This window comes from Cibotium barometz, chromosome 29, assembly GCF_041138505.1.
Source record: "Cibotium barometz isolate CiBa-2024 chromosome 29, ASM4113850v1, whole genome shotgun sequence".
In the NCBI taxonomy this organism is placed as follows: domain Eukaryota; kingdom Viridiplantae; phylum Streptophyta; class Polypodiopsida; order Cyatheales; family Cibotiaceae; genus Cibotium; species Cibotium barometz.
Genome location: NC_141074.1, coordinates 26,351,213 through 26,372,470, shown reverse-complemented (window position 1 = coordinate 26,372,470; position 21,258 = coordinate 26,351,213).

The window sequence follows — 21,258 nt, the reverse complement described above, 5'->3', positions numbered from 1 at the left end:
TGAAACTCCCTTCAACTCCCTGAGCCCCAGCTCCTTCCTTTGTCACTCACATCGAAATCTCTTCAGGAAGTGCTACCCCCTACTTGGCCATCACCCAATTAGCATAAACTCCTTTCTTCAGCAAACTGGGCACGTGATCAGTACAAAACCTACAATGGGTATGGCAGCATAGCCTCAGTGTACAAAATGTGACAACATACACACCCAAAAAAAAAATCAATCAAGTGCCACGACCGTTCCATTCTTAATCCAAAGCCCACGGCGGCCGTTCTAAGTTTCACACGGCCGTTCCCTTCTCAACACCTAAATTGCCACGGACATTCCAAGTCTGAAACAACCATTCCCTCCCCCACCCATTTCCATGGCCATGCCGACTCTTTATGCAAGCGAAATCTCGTTCGATCATCTTCCCATAGCCGTTCGATCCTCCTGCCATGCCCGTTCACTTAGAGTCGCACAACCATTCCCTGAACTTATCACAGCTGTGTCTTCTTCACAGTGCTATAAATATGGGCCCCCTCCTCCCACTTTCTCACTTTTCACTCTTAGCTTATCCAAACTCTTGCAAAAAAATCTCCCGCACCCTTACCCTCACATCTAGCCTTCACAATGTTTGAAGCCTCTGACTCCTCCCTGGAGGTACTCCACCATACTTCCCTACGCAAGAAGAGGCCTACCAGTGGTCGATTTGAGGAGTATGCAAAGCACCCCACACAACTCTCCAAACTAGGTGAAGCCCTAATGAAGCAGGTTATTGGACACACAGTCCATTCCCTGATGAAGAACCATCGTAAATTTGAGCACAAGCTCCTTTACTACACTAGGCCGTGCTATGGAGTTGTTGTAGCTGACCCAGCTGTGGTCCAAGAATTAGAGCTGCTCAGAATTGACCGACTATCCACATTGGAGCCTTGGGGGCCTGACTTTTACAATGCCTTAAACTTCACCACCAAGACTTATGATGCAAACCAGCATATAGGAATCATAGTGGATATCAAGGGAAGACATCATCTAGTCCATCTCAGCATAGGCCTTGTGCGGGAGGCATTAGCATTACCACATGTGGAATAGTCAGATGTACGCCTTGTCAATTCCCTTAAGCTCACTTGTGTCCTATACAAGGGGAATACCAACAAGGATGGAGTTGAGTGGGGCAACATTGCCCAGGAAGACCTTGTGCTACCTGCAATTTCTCCTCACAAACAAGGTGGGCCGATAGGTTTAATAAGTGCAGTCTGACAACCTTGGCTCGTGTGTACCAGAGCCAGCAGGTTAATTGGGCCGACTATCTCTTCTAGGAGCTCCATAGTGTTTGCTCCAACCCCCAAGGCAAGTTGGTAGTTGCCACTTCACCAAGTTTGTATATTATGTAGTGTGCTAGGAAGAACTACCACCCGCCATCTAGTTGAGCAGACCGAATGCCGCACTTGCTTCTGTCTACCCTCCATCCACCTCTCCCATTGCCCCACCATGAACTCGCACCTCCGGAATAGGCACAAATACCCCCAAGTCCCAGGCCCACACAAGAAGATATTACACTACCAACGGCAGTTTGCAGAAGCTGCCAAGAAGGCTGCAAAAGCGAAAGATCGCCAAAAACAAGATTTTTAAAATATAATTTTTTATGAGACCCCACCCCCCTTCACTGAAATTCCACCTCATGGTCAGGTAGGGCCCTCCTCCCCCAGTGACACCCAAAACACTCTCACAACACTCTCAGTTGGGCCCACCCTGGCAGTTTCAGCTCTAGCTAGAATTACAAAGAAAGCATCCATGCAGCCAGGGGAGAAATGCCCAATTTTTCCCAGGGCTTTGGTGGCCGGAGAGCTCATACAACAGATGACTGACTGCATCTCCCGACAAGAGGAAGTGGCCCAAATTTCACAAAGGGAAATGTTATTAGCCAAAGTCTAGGAGCGCGCTATGTTTGAGGAGTTATACATAACAAATGTGTAGTTTATGGAGCTCTGGACAAAGTTTTATCAACAAACAGAACAGCTAGCTAGGCCATTTCCAGAATTATTGAGCTTCAGCAAGTTAACCAAGCCCATGCAGCGGCCGCAACAGCCCACAAAGAGCTAACCATCATAGGAAGGGCTGCATTAAGAGGTAATGAAGCAAGCCCAAACTGTGGAGCAAGATCTCACCTGCATAACCGAGGATTTTGCAAGGCACAGCAACTTGACAGAGGCCACTCTCCATCACCTCCACAAATAGCTCGGTGAGGCAAAGGCCCCAGCTGCCGAACCGCCAACCACCCCATCAACCCCTTCATCCAACTCGATTAATCATAAATTTTATGCCCTTATGGAGACTGTAACCGAGCTTCCTATTTTGGCCTTCTCCCCTTAAATCCCTATAGTCAGCTACTCAATTTGCAACATCGGGCCATCCACCTCAACCTCCTCCAACATGATATTTATATCGAGGAGTCCCTGTCCTGCCACAATGATTCACCTATGCTCTCTCCAAAATCCCCGATGACAATGATGATGGCATGCTTGCCCCCTTTGAATCCAGAAGGATTTTCACCACCGCCCCCTCATGCACCGTGAGGACCCTAATCTACATCACCTCACACACAACCACCACCTCCACCACCCCCCTCGAGCACCACCACACTTCCACTTTTTGGTGCCTCAACTTCTTCTTCCCCCCTTCACTTTCTCACTCCACCCCCATCACCCACCACCCCCCTGCCACCTTCATTATCCCTTCACTTAGGTCTGCACTCACAGCATTCAGGGATATTCCCTTCACCTCTGCTAGACCCCAGTGTTCCTCGACACAAGCCTCACAACCCAACCTTTGTCATTGACACCCACTCGAAGAAGGAGAGATCCCGCCACACTGCCACCATCTAAGCACGAGGAAGTCGACCCTCCACCAAACCCCTTGAATTGGTGTGATCCCCTAGACCGCATGGAGTTTGATTAGGCAATCACCAAGATCACCCTATCACCTGCATCACTGATCGCCTCGATCTCCATGTCCTCTGCCTATACCTCGATGCCAAGAACACAACATCGAGGTGTGTTCACCCACCTCGAACGCGCGGTGGCTACCATCAGCCCCTGCCACCACTGCTCATCCCATCACCTTCGATCTCATGGGCGAGCAACCAGCCTAGCGAGTGATGACCCTTCCTTAATAGACCCTTTATTTAGGAGGTTTATTGCAACGCACCCTACGCATTGAGGATTAGCCCAGATTACCTCTCCATCCTTAGACGGTGAACTTGGAAAACATTCCACACCGAACAACAAAAGAACCCAAAGTTGCAATTCAACTTCCCTTGGTTTGGGCCCCCATCATCATAGAACCCATGTACAGCAGACACCATGGTCAGGCACTTCCACGATTTCATCTGCTGCTAACAACCAGGTATCGAACCCAACAAGGATTGCAACCATCTACTTCTTCAACCTTATCATCACTTTGCTAGAGACCCTCCAGACATGGGACCACTACTTTTTGAAGGAGTCCAAGGCCTCGCATTTGACATCAAGAAAGGGCCCACACTCAAGTAGCTATTTGGCTACTACAAACGCAGATTCATGTGGATGCTGCTTGGCGGCTCCAGACTTTTGACGAAGACATGATGGAAACAAATTTTGGGCGAGCTATCGTGTCTTCCATCGAGCCCCCACGCCCCTACTTCGAGATGGGACTTCATCCGCACATACTGTATCTCTACCAGATAGCTTTTCGACCAGTTTTAAGGACGAACTTGCAATCAAGAGGGGGGTATGTTAACCACTCTCGTTAACATGACCTTCCATATTTTTTGTAATCACGCTAATCACCAATTGTAAATGAGACACGGGATGACCGAGCTTACGACTTGTGTAATGCCGGTCATAAAGAATTGATGTACATGGAGCTAGTTAAACTAGGAAGACTAGTTTTGGGGCCCCAATTGTAAATGAGACACGGGATGACCGAGCTTACGACTTGTGTAATGCCGGTCATAAAGAATTGATGTACATGGAGCTAGTTAAACTAGGAAGACTAGTTTTGGGGCCCCATTTGTAATTGGGTGGCCAACCATTGTAAAAAGTGAGCTCATGTATATAAGACATTTTATGTAATTGGGCGGCCTACCATTGTAAAAAGTGAGCTCATGTATATAAGACATTGTATGGAATATGAAAAGGGACAATCCCATTTGTCTCAATTGAGTTTTGCTTTCTCTCTCACTCTCTCTTGAGTTTATGGTAGTTTGCTTGCTTGCTTGTGATGCTTACTTGCTTTTGATTGTTGGTGTATGTGATTAGGAATGGTGTTGCTCTCCTTTCTCTCCTTCACTCCCTTCTCATTGCTCTCCACCTTGTCTTGATCGCACAATTGGCATGAGATAGTGGTTGAGATATCCATAGCTCCTACCCTCTTGCTCCTACCCTCTTGCTCCTACCTAGCTTGTTTGGATCTCTCTTTGGGAGACATAAGGAGAGTGTAGAGTGAGATATCCATAGCTCCTACCCTCTTGCTCCTACCTAGCTTGTTTGGATCTCTCTTTGGGAGACATAAGGAGAGTGTAGAGTGAGCCCCTAGCGGCCTCACACCGGGGAGTTAACCCTAATAGGGTTGGCCAAGTTCAAGTCACCGTACTCAACCCTTGCAACAAGCACTCTCTTCTTCTTCTCTCTTGTGTTTGTGAGGTAGCATGTTAAACCACTGACACACTGCAACAATTCATCATCATATAGCCATAATTAATATGTGGGTTTTGAATCAGCTTCACTATGTGTATCCTCTTCTGCACCATGTTAAGAGACTAAGGTTATGTAAAAGGGGAAGAGAAGGGTGTGTGTGTGAATGGACCTATGGTCTACTAGCTCACCTATTTAAAGGTGGAGCTAGAAGGCAATTTGTATGAAGCAAGAAGCCTAGTTGTATTTGAGCAACTTAATAAGCAAGATATTTTCTTGTATTTTGTGAGTCTCTCTCCTCCACATAGTTGATCTAGCATGAGCACCACGAAATCTTATCATGGTATCTAGAGCTTGGCAAGATTAGGCCTCTTTTGTGGTGTAGAATAGGTCAATTTTCTTATCTTTTCCTTTATGGAGTTGAACCTCATGGCAGTGGAGGCCTTCCAGCATCTTGTGTGGGAAGCAAAAGACCAGGCGCCTACTGGTTTTTTCCATGGAAGCTTGCTCAAGCTTTTTGGTAATAGTGTTCATAAACACTAATAGTGTTGATTAACACTAATGAGGCTTCTAATCCAGCAAAGGGGAGTCATTCCAAAGTGTTTTTAAACACTAAGAGTGTTCTTAAACACTAAGAGTGTTCTTAAACACTAAGAGTGTTTTTAAACACTAAGAGTGTTCTTAAACACTAATGGTGAATCTAATCACCAATACAAGTGTCATTAGATGCTAAAAATGTGCTCTTAAGCACTAATTATGTTTTTAAATACTAATGGTAAATCTAATCACCAATACAAGTGTCATTAGATGCTAGAAATGTGCTCTTAAGCACTAATTATGTTTTTAAACACTAATGGTGATCTTAATCACCAAACAAAGTGTTCTTTAACACTAATGAAGTTAATCTCCATCAAAATTAGTGGTTGGGCACAAACCCTAAGTGCTAAACCATAAAATTTACCATCTTAATCTCCTATTTATGCAACATCCTTGGCTTGATTAAGGGTTGTTGCACTTTTATAAGCCTTTCTCTTTCTACTTAAGCCAAAATATCAAAAAATTTTGGTTTTTTCTTCTTCATAAATCAGCCCATTACTCTCTAGTAACCTCCTTCAATACCCAATGTCAAAGGACAACACCCAAATTAAGAAGTTCTCAAGAGAGGGCTTCCACACTTGGCAAGTCCTTGGTCAAATACAAGATGATATCCAAAGGTTTTTGGCCATTCATCTCAGGCACTAAGGTTATTGATCGAACTAAGGCTGAACATATTGAAGATGATAAGAGGGCACAAGCCATCATCATGCTTCATCTTGATGAGGCTCTCATTCACCATGTGGACCAGCTTTCGACTGCAAAGGAGAAATGGGATGAGCTTGATAAGCTCTATGGAGCTCATGGTAAGAATTCTAAGATCTCACTTAAAATTGAATTTTTCAGCTTGGAACTCAAAGAGGGAGACAGCATTGGAGCCTTCATCTCTCACTTGAAGGTCCTTATGGCTCAACTTGCATCAGTGAATGCGAGAATGGATGAAGATGATGCAGTGGTGCTGTTTTGCTAAAAGCAGTCAAGAGAGTGTACCCCACCTTAGTCACCACCCTGAAGAACATACCTAATCCCACCCGTGAAGGAGTCATTCAATCTTGTCTTGATGAAGAAAAGAGGCCAAAGGGAGGAGCTGAATCTTCAAATGCAACAACTTCATCGAATATCGAACAAGCTTTGTCACATCAAGTGATCAAAGTAAGATGTTCCCATTGCAAAAAGGTGGGTCATTTGGCAAATAATTGTTGGATCAAATATCCCAACAAAATGAAATGTAACAAGTGTAAACAAATGGGACATATCACTTCTAAATGTCCTAACAAGAGTCAGAGGCTAACTTTGTATCAGCCTCTAACTCCACTGAGAAATTGTTTTAAATCTCAATGTAACCACACCTATATTCCTAACCTTGTATGCCTAATGTTATAAAGGCAACCTATGTCCAATACCACCTATTCTAATTTTCTTTCATAGTTGGTATTAAGGGGGGGGTATTAAGAGACTAAGGTTATGTAAAAGGGGAAGAGAAGGGTGTGTGTGTGAATGGACCTATGGTCCACTAGCTCACCTATTTAAAGGTGGAGCTAGAAGGCAATTTGTATGAAGCAAGAAGCCTAGTTGTATTTGAGCAACTTAATAAGCAAGATATTTTCTTGTATTTTGTGAGTCTCTCTCCTCCACATAGTTGATCTAGCATGATCACCACGAAATCTTATCACACCATTGGTCTGTCTCGCGTCGAGGAGGGTGTATGAGTCAATGGGTGTGAGTGCATCTTGAGTATAGAATGACATGGGGACTAACGACAAGTAACTTGAGTTAATTGTTCAAGGAATCCTTGCACTATGCTCCTAAAAGTACATATAGGTGGTAACAATATCTCATAAAACCTTGGATTTATTGCATGTCTTCTATTTGTCCTCTATTGTTCCACAAGTTCTTCTTGTTCAGTTCTTATCCGATAGGGTCCTCCCACTGAGTAAAGTACACTCATGTCATCGTGTCTTTGTGGGGTTACTCCTACCAATTTGATTTAAGGATTCTTTTCCCATAGCATCTAAAGTAAGTTCTATGCTACCACTAGCACAAAAAGGATGTTGTGAGAAGCATACACCTCTCATAGAGTAAACATGGGGTAGAAGGATGAAACTATGAACAAAAAGATCCACAAATGCAGTTCCACAACACTGTTCTCCTAATGATGCATAAAATTAATGAGAATGGGTTTGGAATGGAGGAATACTTCTCTCCCCTTGGTAGAACCACTTCTCTCATAACAATGCATAAAAGTAATGAGAATGGGTTTGGAATGGAGGAATACTTCTCTCCCCTTGGTAGAACCACTTCTCTCATAACAATGCATAAAAGTAATGAGAATGGGTTTGGAATGGAGGAATACTTATCTCCCCATAGTAGAACCACCCTGTATAATCTGAGTCAATTATTAGGGCACTTGTATCCACCCATGAGAAGTCCATGTTCACGGTCTGTAATAATAAAAGTCATAGAAGATTGAATTTTGTTTTTAAAGACATTATTTCAATCCCTAGTATTAATTTTCTAGATAAGTGTTTATTAGTGTAAGGCTACATATGCTGCTAAGTTTTAGAGTTTTAAAGAACCCAAGCATTAAATTTCTTGCTTATCCACCATGATGATACCTTAGCTATCATGGTCACTAGATTTATTGTTGAATTTGACTTGACTTTAGTTCGTGTGGCAGCACATGTCTACAATTGATGTTATTCTTTAGCCCTCCTCCACTCCCGCTTACTTTGTGCATTGTGTTAGGATACATATATTGTTTTTGGTCTCCACTCCATCTTGGTTATTTTTTGTTGTAAAGAAAGGTTAGGCCTTGATGGAGAGGTTCTCTTTGGGATCCAAATGCTAGAGTGAATTTCATAATAGCCATGGGATTCAAGGAGCTTGGTTGGTATCCAGATTTGTTTTGAAGAGTTGGATGTCTTGGTCGAGGCTCCAGATTTTGCTTGAATATATGGATGTATGGAGTACCTTTGGATGAGGTTTTTGGTTGCCATGGTATTGGTATGGTGTTGTGTCTATTCTAATGATCCAAGGTTTTCTTTGGTATCCATACTTTTTTTTGGGCTTGTTTAGGTAATTGTTTTGTTAGTTGCCTAGGTTCTAATTTTTGTTCTTGTTGGTGAGGTTATGGGTTTTCAGATTAAGGTTTATAATTTTTGTCGGTGTGCAACAAATTTAGTATTTTTGTCATCTGACTTATGTTATTGGAAGTGAAAGTTTAAGAGATTGCATGGTTATAGTTAGTACCGTGCTCCAATGCTACGGTCACTTTGTCATTTTTCAATACAAGGGTTGCCGTTCTTTTGTCTAATTAACCATAGAATCCATGGCCATTATCCATGTTCTCCCTAGTACAATGTTTTGTTTAATTTTTCCTGCAGGGGTCACATAGAATTTGCAAAATGCACATTTAGTCCCAATAATAAATTAAGTTTCAAGGCTTCCTACAATAATTGTTTGTTGACAATTGTTAACTGCAGCAACCGTTGCTATCGACGGTGTGAGACTTGGGTGACCTAACGAGGTCCATGTTTCCCATGGCATTAAGTCTGGCTCCTATATCAACCAAAGTTGGCCATGCTACTATATGGTCTGGTTAGGGAAACTCTATCTCTAGACGAGGTAGTTCTATATACGAGTCTTGATTATCAAGACCTCTAAGTTTAGCTTTATGAATAGATATCTATACACTTTTAGGTCTTCATCTTCTTTGGTTCTTTTTTTTCCGAGCCATTGCTTCAAGTCGTGATTTGCACTTTTCATTGTCTTGTTTTTTCTTTTCTTCTTTCTTCTCATGGATTTGATAGAGCATATCCTAGGTAAGTGGTCCATATTTGCATTTTAGTTTGTTTCCATTGAAAAATCCTACCATTTCTTGTCCATCCAAGGTCTCAATTTGAACTGTCCCTTGAGGAGTGATTTGTGTGACTCTATAGGGACCTACGCCCTATATTTAAGTTTTTGTTTTCCATTTATGACACTTTACATAAGTATCGTGTCTCCTTTTTTAATTTTTTTTATCTTTGAGTTGGTTATCAAACCATTGCTTACATCGTAACTTTTTAACACCATTAATCCCTAAGCAGAATTCAATCTTAATTCATTGAGTTTTTCCATTTCAATAAGTCTTCTTGACAAGGGATTTCCATGAAGATTGTGATGGGTAGATATTCAAAGGCTTGGAACAAGATAATCTAATGGCATTACTACATCAAGCCCAAATGCAGCTGGAAAGGTGATTTTTTGACTACCTTGTCAGCTGATACATTAGGCCCACATAGCACCATGTAATTTGTGATCCCAATCCGTTTAGGATGCCTTTGCGATTTTAGTAAGAATTGCACACGTCTTGTTTGTGCTCTCTAAGAAAAGAAAATATTTTGAAAATTAAGAAAAGAAAAGACAGTGAGGGATAATTGAAAGTGGTGGGGTAATTATTTTTTTCCCGCATGCATTCTCTACGTACACTATCTCATTCGAAAAACTCAAAGTCAGCAGATCTCTCTCTCTTCCTCTTCCCCAAAGATAGCTTCTTGAGAAAATTTCTACATCTTCAATGATGGCTAACTCGAAGGGCCGACGAAAGATACAAAGGTGACCCTTCTCTCTCTCTCTCTCTCTCTCTCTCTCTCTCTCTCTCTCTCTCTCTCTCTCTCTCTCTCTCTCAAATTTCTCATCAACCTGCTAATCAAGCTCCACATATGTTGGTGGTCTTGAGCTCAATATATGAGAGACAAGGAGAGTGTGTTTTCTTATCTAACCAATGTTTTATGCATGCCAAAAGTGGGCAACTACCAAGTTTTGCCACCCAAAATTAGAGATAGTGCCATTGAAAGAATTTGGTAGGAATTCAAAGGATTTTTCTAGAGTGTATGGTCTCAATCGTGAGGGGGAGGATGCAAGGCATCTCACTGAGGTGTCAAGAAAGCATTGGCTAAGAGTGTCTTTAGAGCTCCCCTAGAAAGACAAGAAGGTGATGTTGCGAATGCCAAAGCATGAGCACTACCTGCCCTTGTATACATTATATAAATAGGTTTACCAAACTACACCCTTAAAATATTATGTGGACCTTCATTTTTTCCAAGGCTACGTCTGTATCAGGATTATTAAGTGGGTTGTATTCGATGAGAAAGTTGTCAAGAAGACAAGTGTCAATGGTAATTGCACAAAAAAAAGAACTCAGTGGATGTGCGAGGTAGGTGTACAATCGATTTCATCTATGAGTTGTGGTGTAACACTATCTTAGGACACATGCACTCCATTGGCACAAGATAGCCTATATGAGGTAGAGGTGGAGTCTCAAGTCAGGTGTGCAGGCATTGTTGGATGACATTTTACTAAATATCGAGTGCATCAAAGAAGCTGCATTGCTAGCTCTTCATATAGTGACAACGAAGGTAGAGGAGGAAAAGTGCATCGTGCATCACATTGAAGGTGCAATTGAATACCACACCATGATTCATCCATCAAATAACATGCCCCCTAATGCACAAGAACAAGCAGAGTGGTAGCTTCAAGATAAACTTTATGTCACTAGAGAAGCTCTTGAAAAGGCAAAGGTATGTATATGTGTTTTCTACATATGAAGAAACTCCATGCCATGTTCATTGCCTCTTTGTCTATGTTTGTAAGATAATTTAAACCATAAGAATGAGGCCGTGGAGAAAGCAGGTGCCAGTAGAGCTTTCTTGATGGATGTTAAGTTAGAGAACTCTAGCACGATGATCATTCGACAACTACCAAAGATTCTTTTGCATAAAGATAGTATGTTGTGATGGAAAGTTTCCCAGGGTGTGGCCTTGGATTTTAAGTGGACCAGTCTATTGTTGGTTTGTTTATATTACCTTCCAAGCATGCATACCATGTGTTTTTCTACTCTTATGTATGTATCAAAGGCAAGTGCATTGTAGTTAGCTGTAACCAGGCCATACCCGAAGAAGCAAAAAAAATGGTGGTAAGGAAACCACTTGGTCATGCCATGCTTGAAAACAAAGGTGGCAACCTATACTCTTTAACTAGTTTTATTTGATTAGCATTGCTTTGCATTTGTTAATACCACCTTTAAGCACTTGCTATATGCTAGCCCGCTGAAAACCGATTGAAACCCATTTGCAATGCTCCTAAGCTATATGCTAGCCCGCTGAAAACCGATTGAAACCCATTTGCAATGCTCCTAAGCTATTACATTGGGTGTCAATCTAGTGATTGAAAACCATTTGTTATGCTCCAAACATATAAACTAGTTTTCAAACTGAAACCAATAGTCTAAAACCCTTTTAAGTGCCCCTTCTCTTATAAACATGTTGTCAACAACCAGTTGCCATTTGTCACACTCTCAATCTATAAACCAATTGTCAACAAGTTGGAAGCCAATTGCCATTTGTCATGCTCTTAATTTAATATTTCGGTTGTCAACCAGTGGTTGTAAACCCTTCCAACCCATAAACTGGTTTCAAAAAGGGGTTGGAAAATAAGGGTTAAAACCCATTAAAGTGGCCCAATTTATAAACTAGGTTTAAACCAATTTATAAGTTAACAACCAGTGTTTATATAACTGGTTGTCAACTTATAAATTGGTTTTAACCAATGGGTTGTAAACCCTTACAACCTATTATATGGTTATTAATTGGTTGGAAACCTGTGGTAAAAGACCCTTAGAGGTTCCTCAACTTATAAAGTAGTTTTCAACTAGTTGGACTAACCGTCAACCAGTTGCAAAGATCTCTGTCAAAAATCACATGCTTTTCTCCAAACCTTAAAATAGGCTAATTATTGGGTTCAAACCAATGGTTGATGAATTACCATGTGTTGAAGCAATTTGTGTACGTCTTATTCTAATCATTTAAAAGATGTGCTGCTACTAATGAATTTCAAAATGTGCAGGCTACACTTCAGCATTGTCTTTTAGAAGCCAAGGAGGGGTAGAACTAAGACATGAACATGTTAATATAAGTGAGGTTGTGGAGAATAGGATTCATTTTTTGAATTAAGAGGAAACCCTAGAGCAAATGTCTTGTGTGGGATGAACGCGTGGTGAGTGTTTGTCGATCTCCATCATCATGATTTTACATAATGAGACCACACTATTGATTCAGTAAATTTTATCATTGTTGGCTTGAAAGAAGGGGAGGGCGAAGTCAACAAGGAACCAAAGAGCACCACTCTTAGAACTAAGTACAAGAGAGCTATCACCCATGAGACATGATGGAAGAAGCTCTCTAAGTTAGCACAATCACACTGCAAGCATAGAACAGGGGCAAGCATGTACTAATCACGTGACTCGTTCTAGGATGCGAAAGAGGAAGGGTTGTTGTGAACGATCAGAGTGAGCTAAATGTTATGTGCTGTCACCCTTAAAGCTCTCTAAACAGGCAATCTTGTGTTAACTGTGTGAGTCCACATTCTAGGACACCAAAAAGGAAACATTCTAATGATCAAGGTGAGAATTATTTATGAGTCATCTGTCCTTAGTGATAGCCACTTATATTTTCTTGTTCTTGTAGTTGAAGAAAATTCACCGCCATGTGACCTTGCACCAACTAGCAAAGAGGAAGAAGAAGAAGAGAAAGATTGATGTTTTGCTGCCTTCAAGGGATGTGCACTCGAAATTAGATGTTTTGCTACCTGAGAAATCAACAACAATTGTAGCATCTAGGTTTGTAGAGAGTGAGAATAGAGAATCCAAAGTTAGAGATGAGAAAGCATCATGTGAAAATGAGAACAAAGGTACTACTTGACTAAAAGAAGCCAACAATTTAGTTGGTTGAACCTTAAAACCTAAGGGGCGCAAGCTATTCTTATAGCCATATATAACAAAACACTCCTCTTTTTTTCTTTGATGATCTCGCGATTAATATATTTTAAGTTTCATTTCGCTAATATCTCTCTACAGTCATCTTTTGTTGTCGTCTCTACTCTTCTATGATTCTTTCTATGATTCTTTTGTTGTCGTCTCTACTCTTCTATGCTTATGTAGCTTCGATGATTCAATTCTCATGAATATTTGATTGGATACACGTAGACCTTGTCAGAATGAAGACTTTGTAGATTTGAGGTAGTTATGTATGGAAGCTTTAATGATTCATATGCCGAAAAAGAATTTCGCACCAGTGGGAGTTTGTTTTTTTTTTTAAAACATCCTTACTGATCGATCTAATTCCCTTTTCAACTCACTATTCTTAAAAATGGCAATAGAGAATACTTTCTTTGCAAATGAGAACATTAATCCTAAATTGGTATTCTAATTAATACAACATCGACACACGGAGACACTCAAGTACTCAATAACAGTAGTAGAAATGGTGCACAAAGAAAAAGAAGAAGAATACTTAAAATAATCTCAATACTTCAAGTCTAATTTATACATACATTTGATTTTGTTCTGTCATTGAATAATACACCCTATTTTAAAATTGATTATGGTTGGGAGGAGGTGGGCTTGATCTTCTTCATGTGGTCTTCCTTCTTCTTCATATTCTTCTTCAACTTCATGGGAGATCTATTCTTGGGAGTTGCACCTCTGGAGGCAACAATTCTGGAGGAACACACCGGCTCTTTCTTGTCCTCATTAGATATCTTTTTGTGTAAGGAGGCAATGCTTCTAGTTCATTAATTCATGCTGCAAGAGCCTGAGCTGTGTATGACAGGTAGTAGGGGCATCTTAGCTCTTGACATCCATGCCCCTAAGCAAACACCCGTAAGAGCCTTAACTATCCTTTGTATTCTGACCGAACCGCGGGTCACATGGCCGAATCAAGGTGGGACTTGCACTTGGTTCATAGAGATCATCACTTTTTTCCCCTCAAGTGAGGCACGATCGTTGATTCTTTCCCATAGAATAAGAATTACCCCATGACTTACTTCAACTATCATATTTTGAACATAACTGAACTTTATTGTAGGAATCCACCAATCCAGCCTAACCCCAACTGACCTATGGGATAGCCAACCACCCAACCACTGTATTGATGATAGGATCCCTCTTTATAAAAATTTGGTTATGTTTTGTCCCGGGTACCAGGGAAAAGAGTTCCCAAGTCCCCCTAGCCGGCACTCATGCAAAAATATTAAATAGACACACCACTTATGCACCCAATATGAAATTGCCTTTTCTCATATTCAACTATTTTCAAGACAGAACTACTATAAAACCAAAGTGTTTCCATTATAATCCTCAGTATTCTTGTAAGATTCCTCCCCGAGCCCCTCAAGATGTCCAGTTTCTCTCCCTGTAGATCTTGTAAGATTCTTGTAAGATTCCTCCCCGAGCCCCTCAAGATGTCCAGTTTCTCTCCCTGTAGATCAAAGTGTTTCCATTATAATCCTCAGTATTCTTGTAAGATTCCTCCTCGAGCCCCTCAAGATGTCCAGTTTCTCTCCCTGTAGATCTTGTTTTCAGAATAATAATAGATCTTGTTTCTATATGTTTTGGCCTAGAGAGAGAAAATATTCTAGAGAGAGCTCCTAACCAAACAAACTAATTCTAGAATTTTCCAAATCAGTTTGGTCAATTTTTGACCATTTTTAGGTCAATTGAGCTAACTTTTTAGAACTAGACTTGAATTAGGAGAGAGGAGAGATAAAATATCTCAATTTTTGAAGATTTAAAACTCAACTGCACATGTGACGTAGGCGCCTCATTCATGAGGGGGGGATCCTCATTGTGAGGTGTCAAAAATCCATTTTTTTAGCTTTTCCTTTTGTCCTTAGTCCACTCTTCATCTTATGTGAGTATTTACTCATTTTTGGGGATGATTTTCTTTATTTCTTCTATTTATCTTCCTCATATATTTGGATGAATTTGATTGGCCCTTCAAAACCTTAATTTGAAATTTTTTGAAAATCTGGACCCCTAGGATAAGGCCTCTTGAATAAATTATACTTAATTTCTAATGCACCTTCTGAAAATCTTTCTGTTTCGAGGGAACTTATTTTAATAAGAAGATATATTTTTCCATCCAAAAATATTCAACTTCTGAATATTCTCTCTCTAGAATATTTTCTCTCTCTAGGCCAAAATAGGTAGAAACGAGATCTTTTATATTTCTGAAGAGGGAATTGATTATAGGGGAAGATGCTGGACATCTTGAGAGTCTGGGGAGGAATCTTAAATTTTCTCCCACTTGAAAAATGCGAGATGTCTTCATCTCACAAACTGGGGGTAATCTCGTAAACAGATCGGCTTCTTTCTCCCAGGTTGCATCTTCAAAAGGATAGAACTTCCATTTGACCAATAATTCTGTCAGAATTTTGTTCTTGAGAATCTTTTCTCGAACATCAAGGATTTCTTCAGGTTGGAGTTCCATCTGCCCTTGGGTTAAAGAGGTTAAGATTTCATCATCGAGCACAGGATTCGGGCTTGGTATATACTTTTTAAGAAGGTTGACATGAAATACATTATGTACTTTAAGATGAGGAGACAGAAGAAGCTCATAGGCTAAGTCACCTACTTTCTTTGTAATCAGATATAGCCCACAATATCTGGGGGATAACTTCTTGTACTTCCCAAGAGATAGAGAACTTCTTTTGGGGCATACTCGAATGAAGACCATATCTGCTTCTTCGAATTCTCTGTCTGTCCTCTTCTTATCTGCATTCGGCTTCTATCTATCCTGGGCAGCTTTTATATCTTTATGAATTGCCTGCATTTGCTGCTCTATGTCATCAAGCATCTGTCTAGACATCTCGACCCTAATCAATGGGTCAGACCAAGTTAACGGAGTTAAGCAATCTTGTCCATACAGAGCTTTGAAAGGGCTCATCCCAATACTTCGGTGATAAGAAGCATTGTAGCCGAACTCGACTAGGTGCAGATAGCTTAGCCACTTCTTTGGTTTCCTGCCACAACATGACTGAAGTATATCTTTGATTACTTGGTTTACCCTTTCTGTTTGACCATTGGTCTCAGGGTGGTAAGCTGTGCTGAGATCCAAGAAAGTTCCTACTGCTTCAAAAAATACAGTCCAGAATGTTGACATGAATTTGGGGTCTCAATCACTTACTATTCTTTTGGGTAGGCCATGCAATCTGAAGATTTCCTTGAGAAACACTCTGGCCACATCCACTGCAGTGTAGGTTTCTTTTACTGGAATCAGATGGGCAACTTTGGTTAATCTATCAACTACCACGAAGATGGAGTTATAACCTAATTGCACTGAAGGTAATCCAGTAATAAAATCCATACTAATACATTTCCACTTCATCTGGGGGATGTCTAAAGGATGTAGCTTCCCAGGCATTTTTACTCTCTCGGCCTTGACTTTCTGACGGGTCAGACATTGACGTACATGATTAAGCACATCCCAGGCATTTTTACTCTCTCGGCCTTGACTTTCTGACGGGTCAGACATTGACGTACATGATTAAGCACATCCTTTTTTAGACCAGGCCAAAATAAGCTTTTCTTCACAGATATGTAGGTTTTGATGAAACCTGGATGTCCTGCAATAAGGCTGTCATGTGCTTCATTCAGAATTTGACTCTTAGTGCTTCATTCAGAATTTGACTCTTAGTTCCCTCATTGGGAATACATAGCCTGTGATTATAATACATAATTCCATCATCCAAGCTGTACCCTTGAGCTCGGCTCAACTCCTGTGGAGTTTTGCTTTCCTGCATAAGTAGGGTAGCAATAGGGCCAAAGAATCTATCCTGCATGATCTTCCCTCTTGCTTCAATAATCAAGGGATTTGACACTATAGTAATTGCAAGCAAGGAGGCTTTTCTGCTGAGAGCATCTGCTACCACATTTTCTTTGCCTCGGCGGTATTTGATTTCAAAATCAAATTCCTGCAGGGTCTGCATCCACCTTCTTTGACGCATGTTGAGATCCTTCTGAGTGAAGATCCAATTTAAGCTCTGATGATCTATCATCAAAGTGAATCTTTGTCCCAGTAGGTAATGTCTCCACAACTTCAGGGCATATACTACTGAAAGTAGTTCCAAGTCGTGGACAGCATAATTCCTCTCATGCATTCTGAGTTTTCGAGATTCATATGCCATTGCATGACCTTCTTGCATAAGTGCACCTCCCAGGGCAAAACCACTGGCATCAGTTACTACCTCAAAGGGTAGAGAGAAATCTGGCAACTTCAAGATGGGATTGGTTACCAAGGCAGTCTTCAGCTTATCAAAAGCACTCTGCACCTGGCAGACCATTGAAACGGAATATTCTTCTTGAGAAGATTGGTTACCAAGGCAGTCTTCAGCTTATCAAAAACGGATTGGTTACCAAGGCAGTCTTCAGCTTATCAAAAGCACTCTGGCACCTGGCAGACCATTGAAATAGAATATTCTTCTTGAGAAGATTAGTCAGGGGGGAAGCTGTGAGAGCATACTTTGTATAAAAATTCTATACCAACCAGTCAATCCCAAGAATCCTCTGACTTCTTTCACTGTTTTTGGTTCAAGCCAATCTATGACTGCCTGGACTTTTGCGAAATCTGGAGAAATTTCATCTTTGGATACCAAAAAGCCCAAGTATTCAACATGGTCGGCAGAGAAAGTGCATTTGCTCTTTTTTGCAAAGAGTTGGTGCTTCCTTAGGATCTCAAGAACTTTTCTGACATGAGCTTCATGGTCAGCTGCATTCTTTGAGTAAATCAGAATATCATCAAAGAAAACAAGAACAAAATCATCCAAGTATTCTCTGAGAATGTCTTGCATTAAGCAATTGAATGTAGCTGAGGCATTTGTCAATCCAAATGGCATGACAGTGAATTCATAATGCCCATACCGAGTATTGATGGCTGTCTTAGGGATATCTTGCTCATTAATCCTGATCTGGTAATACCTTGATTTGAGATCTATCTTAGTGAAGATCTGGGCTCCACTTAGCCTGTCCGAAAGCTCATCAATTCTAGGGATAGGATACTTATTCTTAACTGTCTGATTTAGACCTCTGTAGTCCACACAGAGTCTTAGCGTTCAGGGGAAATGAAAGAATGAGTACTGCCTGAATCAATCAAAAGCTTAAAAGGCTTACCCTGATTTCTAATCTAAGACTAGCTTACGCAAGCATCCGGGGGGTCAGGAATTGGCATTTTGTACCGAGGGTCAATTCTATCACATGATCTACTTCCCGAATCTCTGTTAGCTCTGCTGGGAATAAATCATCATAATCACTTAACCATTCAGGTTCTTTAGCTTTTAACTTTGATTCTATCGACAGATTCATTTTGACAAGATAAATGCACTACTTCTTTCTAAGTCCTTTTAGTAACTTAGAAGCCTTTACTAACTGTCTCTGCAGACTTGAGAATCTTGAAATTCTGATTCCTTGAACGTTGTTTCCGTGAAGGTCACGGAAGGAAATGGTTCCATTATGACAATGAATGTCAGCTTGATTTTTGTGGAGCCAATCCATTCCAAGGATCCCATCAAAAACTCCCAAAGGTATAACTCTGAACTAACAGTCAGTTAAATTCCCATCTAGATTGAACTGAATACGATCTGTCTCAAGGTGAGTGAAAAGAATCTAAGACTGTGTGGACTATAGAGGTCTAAATCAACTGACAGTTAAGAATCTAGGGGAAATGAAAACATCCCTGATTTTTTATCTAAGACTAGCTTACGAAGCATCCAGAGAAAACGAAAGAATGAGTACTGCCTGAATCAATCAAAAGCTTAAAAGGCTTACCCTGATACTCAGCTAGAGTAGACGGAGAATTGACGATTTGGCCCTTGATTTTCAATTGCTGCATAAATCTGGCCTCTTTCTTCTTCCACTACTTCTATTATTGTGATTGCTATGGCTACTGCAGTCTGAGGTGGAACTCTCTCTCTTTGGTTATTCTAATTCTGGGAAGGAGTTCTGAGGCTACTCTGGACAGAGGCAGATGGCTGATGAGCTGGAGTTCTCTTGGGATTTCCTTGATTCTGGCGCGGGGGACCTTGATTTTCTGTCTTGGAACTCTGGGACCCTGGCTTCCTTGGCCCACAAAAGGAGATGGGCAATCCTTGAGCTGGTGCCCAAGACCTTGACATCCAAAGCATCTGTTCTCGCTTCGAAGGTCTTCTCTTTGCATTTTGGAGAGAGCCGGAGTTTCAGAGAATGTACTTCGGGGGAAAGGTCTTCCTTCATTTCGAAAGCTTCCCGTTTCCACATTCTAGTTAGGACCTTAGTGTCTCTTTGGAGTCAAAAAGTTGGAAGAACTTCGCGGTGTCTGAAATCCCTTGAAGGATGAGGGAGCTAGCTTTGGTGGGATTTTTATAATGAAGGCTTTGGCAAAGTCCTTTGCCATTCTGACAGCTTCAGCCATGGACACTGGCTTGGCATTTTTGACCAATGTGTCCAAGGGTTCGTTCATTCCCCGAATGAACCTTGAGTTGCTCTTCATCTAGAGAGGTGGTGAATATTTGAGTAGAAGAGCGAAGGCCTGGTGATATTCCTCAATGGTTTTACTGCCCCGCTTTAGCTCTAAGAATTCGTTCATTTTGGTTTCCAAAAATCCAGGAGGACAAAATCTCTTTCTCAAAATAGGTTTTTAGGTCAGTCCAGGACTGAGCATTTTTGTCCAGATGGTTGGTGTCATAGTGGTTCCTCCATGCTACCCAGGCTGTTTCTACTATTTTCAGCCTGGCAAGAGCCATTTTGCTCCGCTCATTGTAGCCTGTGACATCAAAATATTCTTCCATGGCTTCCACCCATTTCTCCACAGCCTTGCCTAGGTTCTCCCCTTCTCCTTTGAAGGATCCTGGCCGAGTCCTATGAAGAGCCTTGCAAAAATCAGGGTCAAGCTCGTCATCTTCAGAGAGAGGGTCTGGCTGACGGCCACGGTTTCCTCGTCTCATGATTCTGCCAAAATTTATATATTATTAAATGTTTATTTTGATATCATCCACGAGATCCTAAGACTTAAGAGGTTCGGAAAACAATTTCTTAAACAAGACAATGATCTTATTGGAGATCTATGACATATGATTTTGTCAAAAAATTTTAAAACTACAAAGAAGTCAAAATTCCCATCAAATCTCCTATTCATGCAGCAATGGATCACCCATATGGAAGTAGCCAAGCAAGATACTGAGATTGATGAAGAAATTTCTCAAAAATTTGGTGAATAACCAACCCTAATTTTTAAGACAGGGAAAAAATAAAGAAATTAATGGAATTAGAAGCTTGCTCACTCTTGATCTAATTGCTTAGCCAAGCTTATGAACATCCACCAATGTGATTGTAGAAGCCTTTGTAGCCACAAAAAATGCCAAGAATGAAGCCATTGAAACTTACCAAGTGATGTAGCATCTTGATGGTCCACTAATTGAAGCTTTGGCTAAGCATTAGGCACCTCTCAGAGCTCAAATACCATGAAGAAATAGGGGAAAAATGATTGTTGTCCATGCCATCCTTTCAGCCACACAAAATCGCCAATACATGGAGCTATTGAAGGGTACCTTGGTTGCTAAAGGGTGTAACACATTGCTTGTCCTTATTTAGTACCAACGGAAGTCTTAATCGTTGTTTGAAGCCCTTTTAAGGGTGCAAAAATTGTGTGGCTTGCAGGGGCTCTTCATGGTCAAAACAGCACCAAAACAATGTTTAATAGAGCCAAGATAGATCTATGCTAATGCAACCCTAGGCTTATTCAAGTCCAACATAAACACAAAAAGAACCATGGATTAGAAGAAAAAACTAGTGCAACAGTCCAGAATCTTCACGGCCTTGATTCTTCATGAAACTCGCAATTATGGGAAGCTTAGGTCATGGCTAATCAAAGCCCTAATCACTTTCTACCTTAAGATTGCAACTTAAATCTCTCAAAATCAAGCAAGGAAGAGGAAGGCACTAAAAAACATTTTGATTAACATCCCCTAATCAAGATTAGTCCATGTCTCCCAATTTTGGTCCTCCTTTTTTAAAATTTTGGAGTGCCTATCCCAAAATTGATCCAAAACAAACCCACTCACCCAAAAAAGTTAGAAACAACAAAAATTAAAAGATTCAACCATCCAGGCTCCCCATCTTCTTGATCAAGAAAATCAAAAATTTTAGAAAAATCAAAGAAAGTGG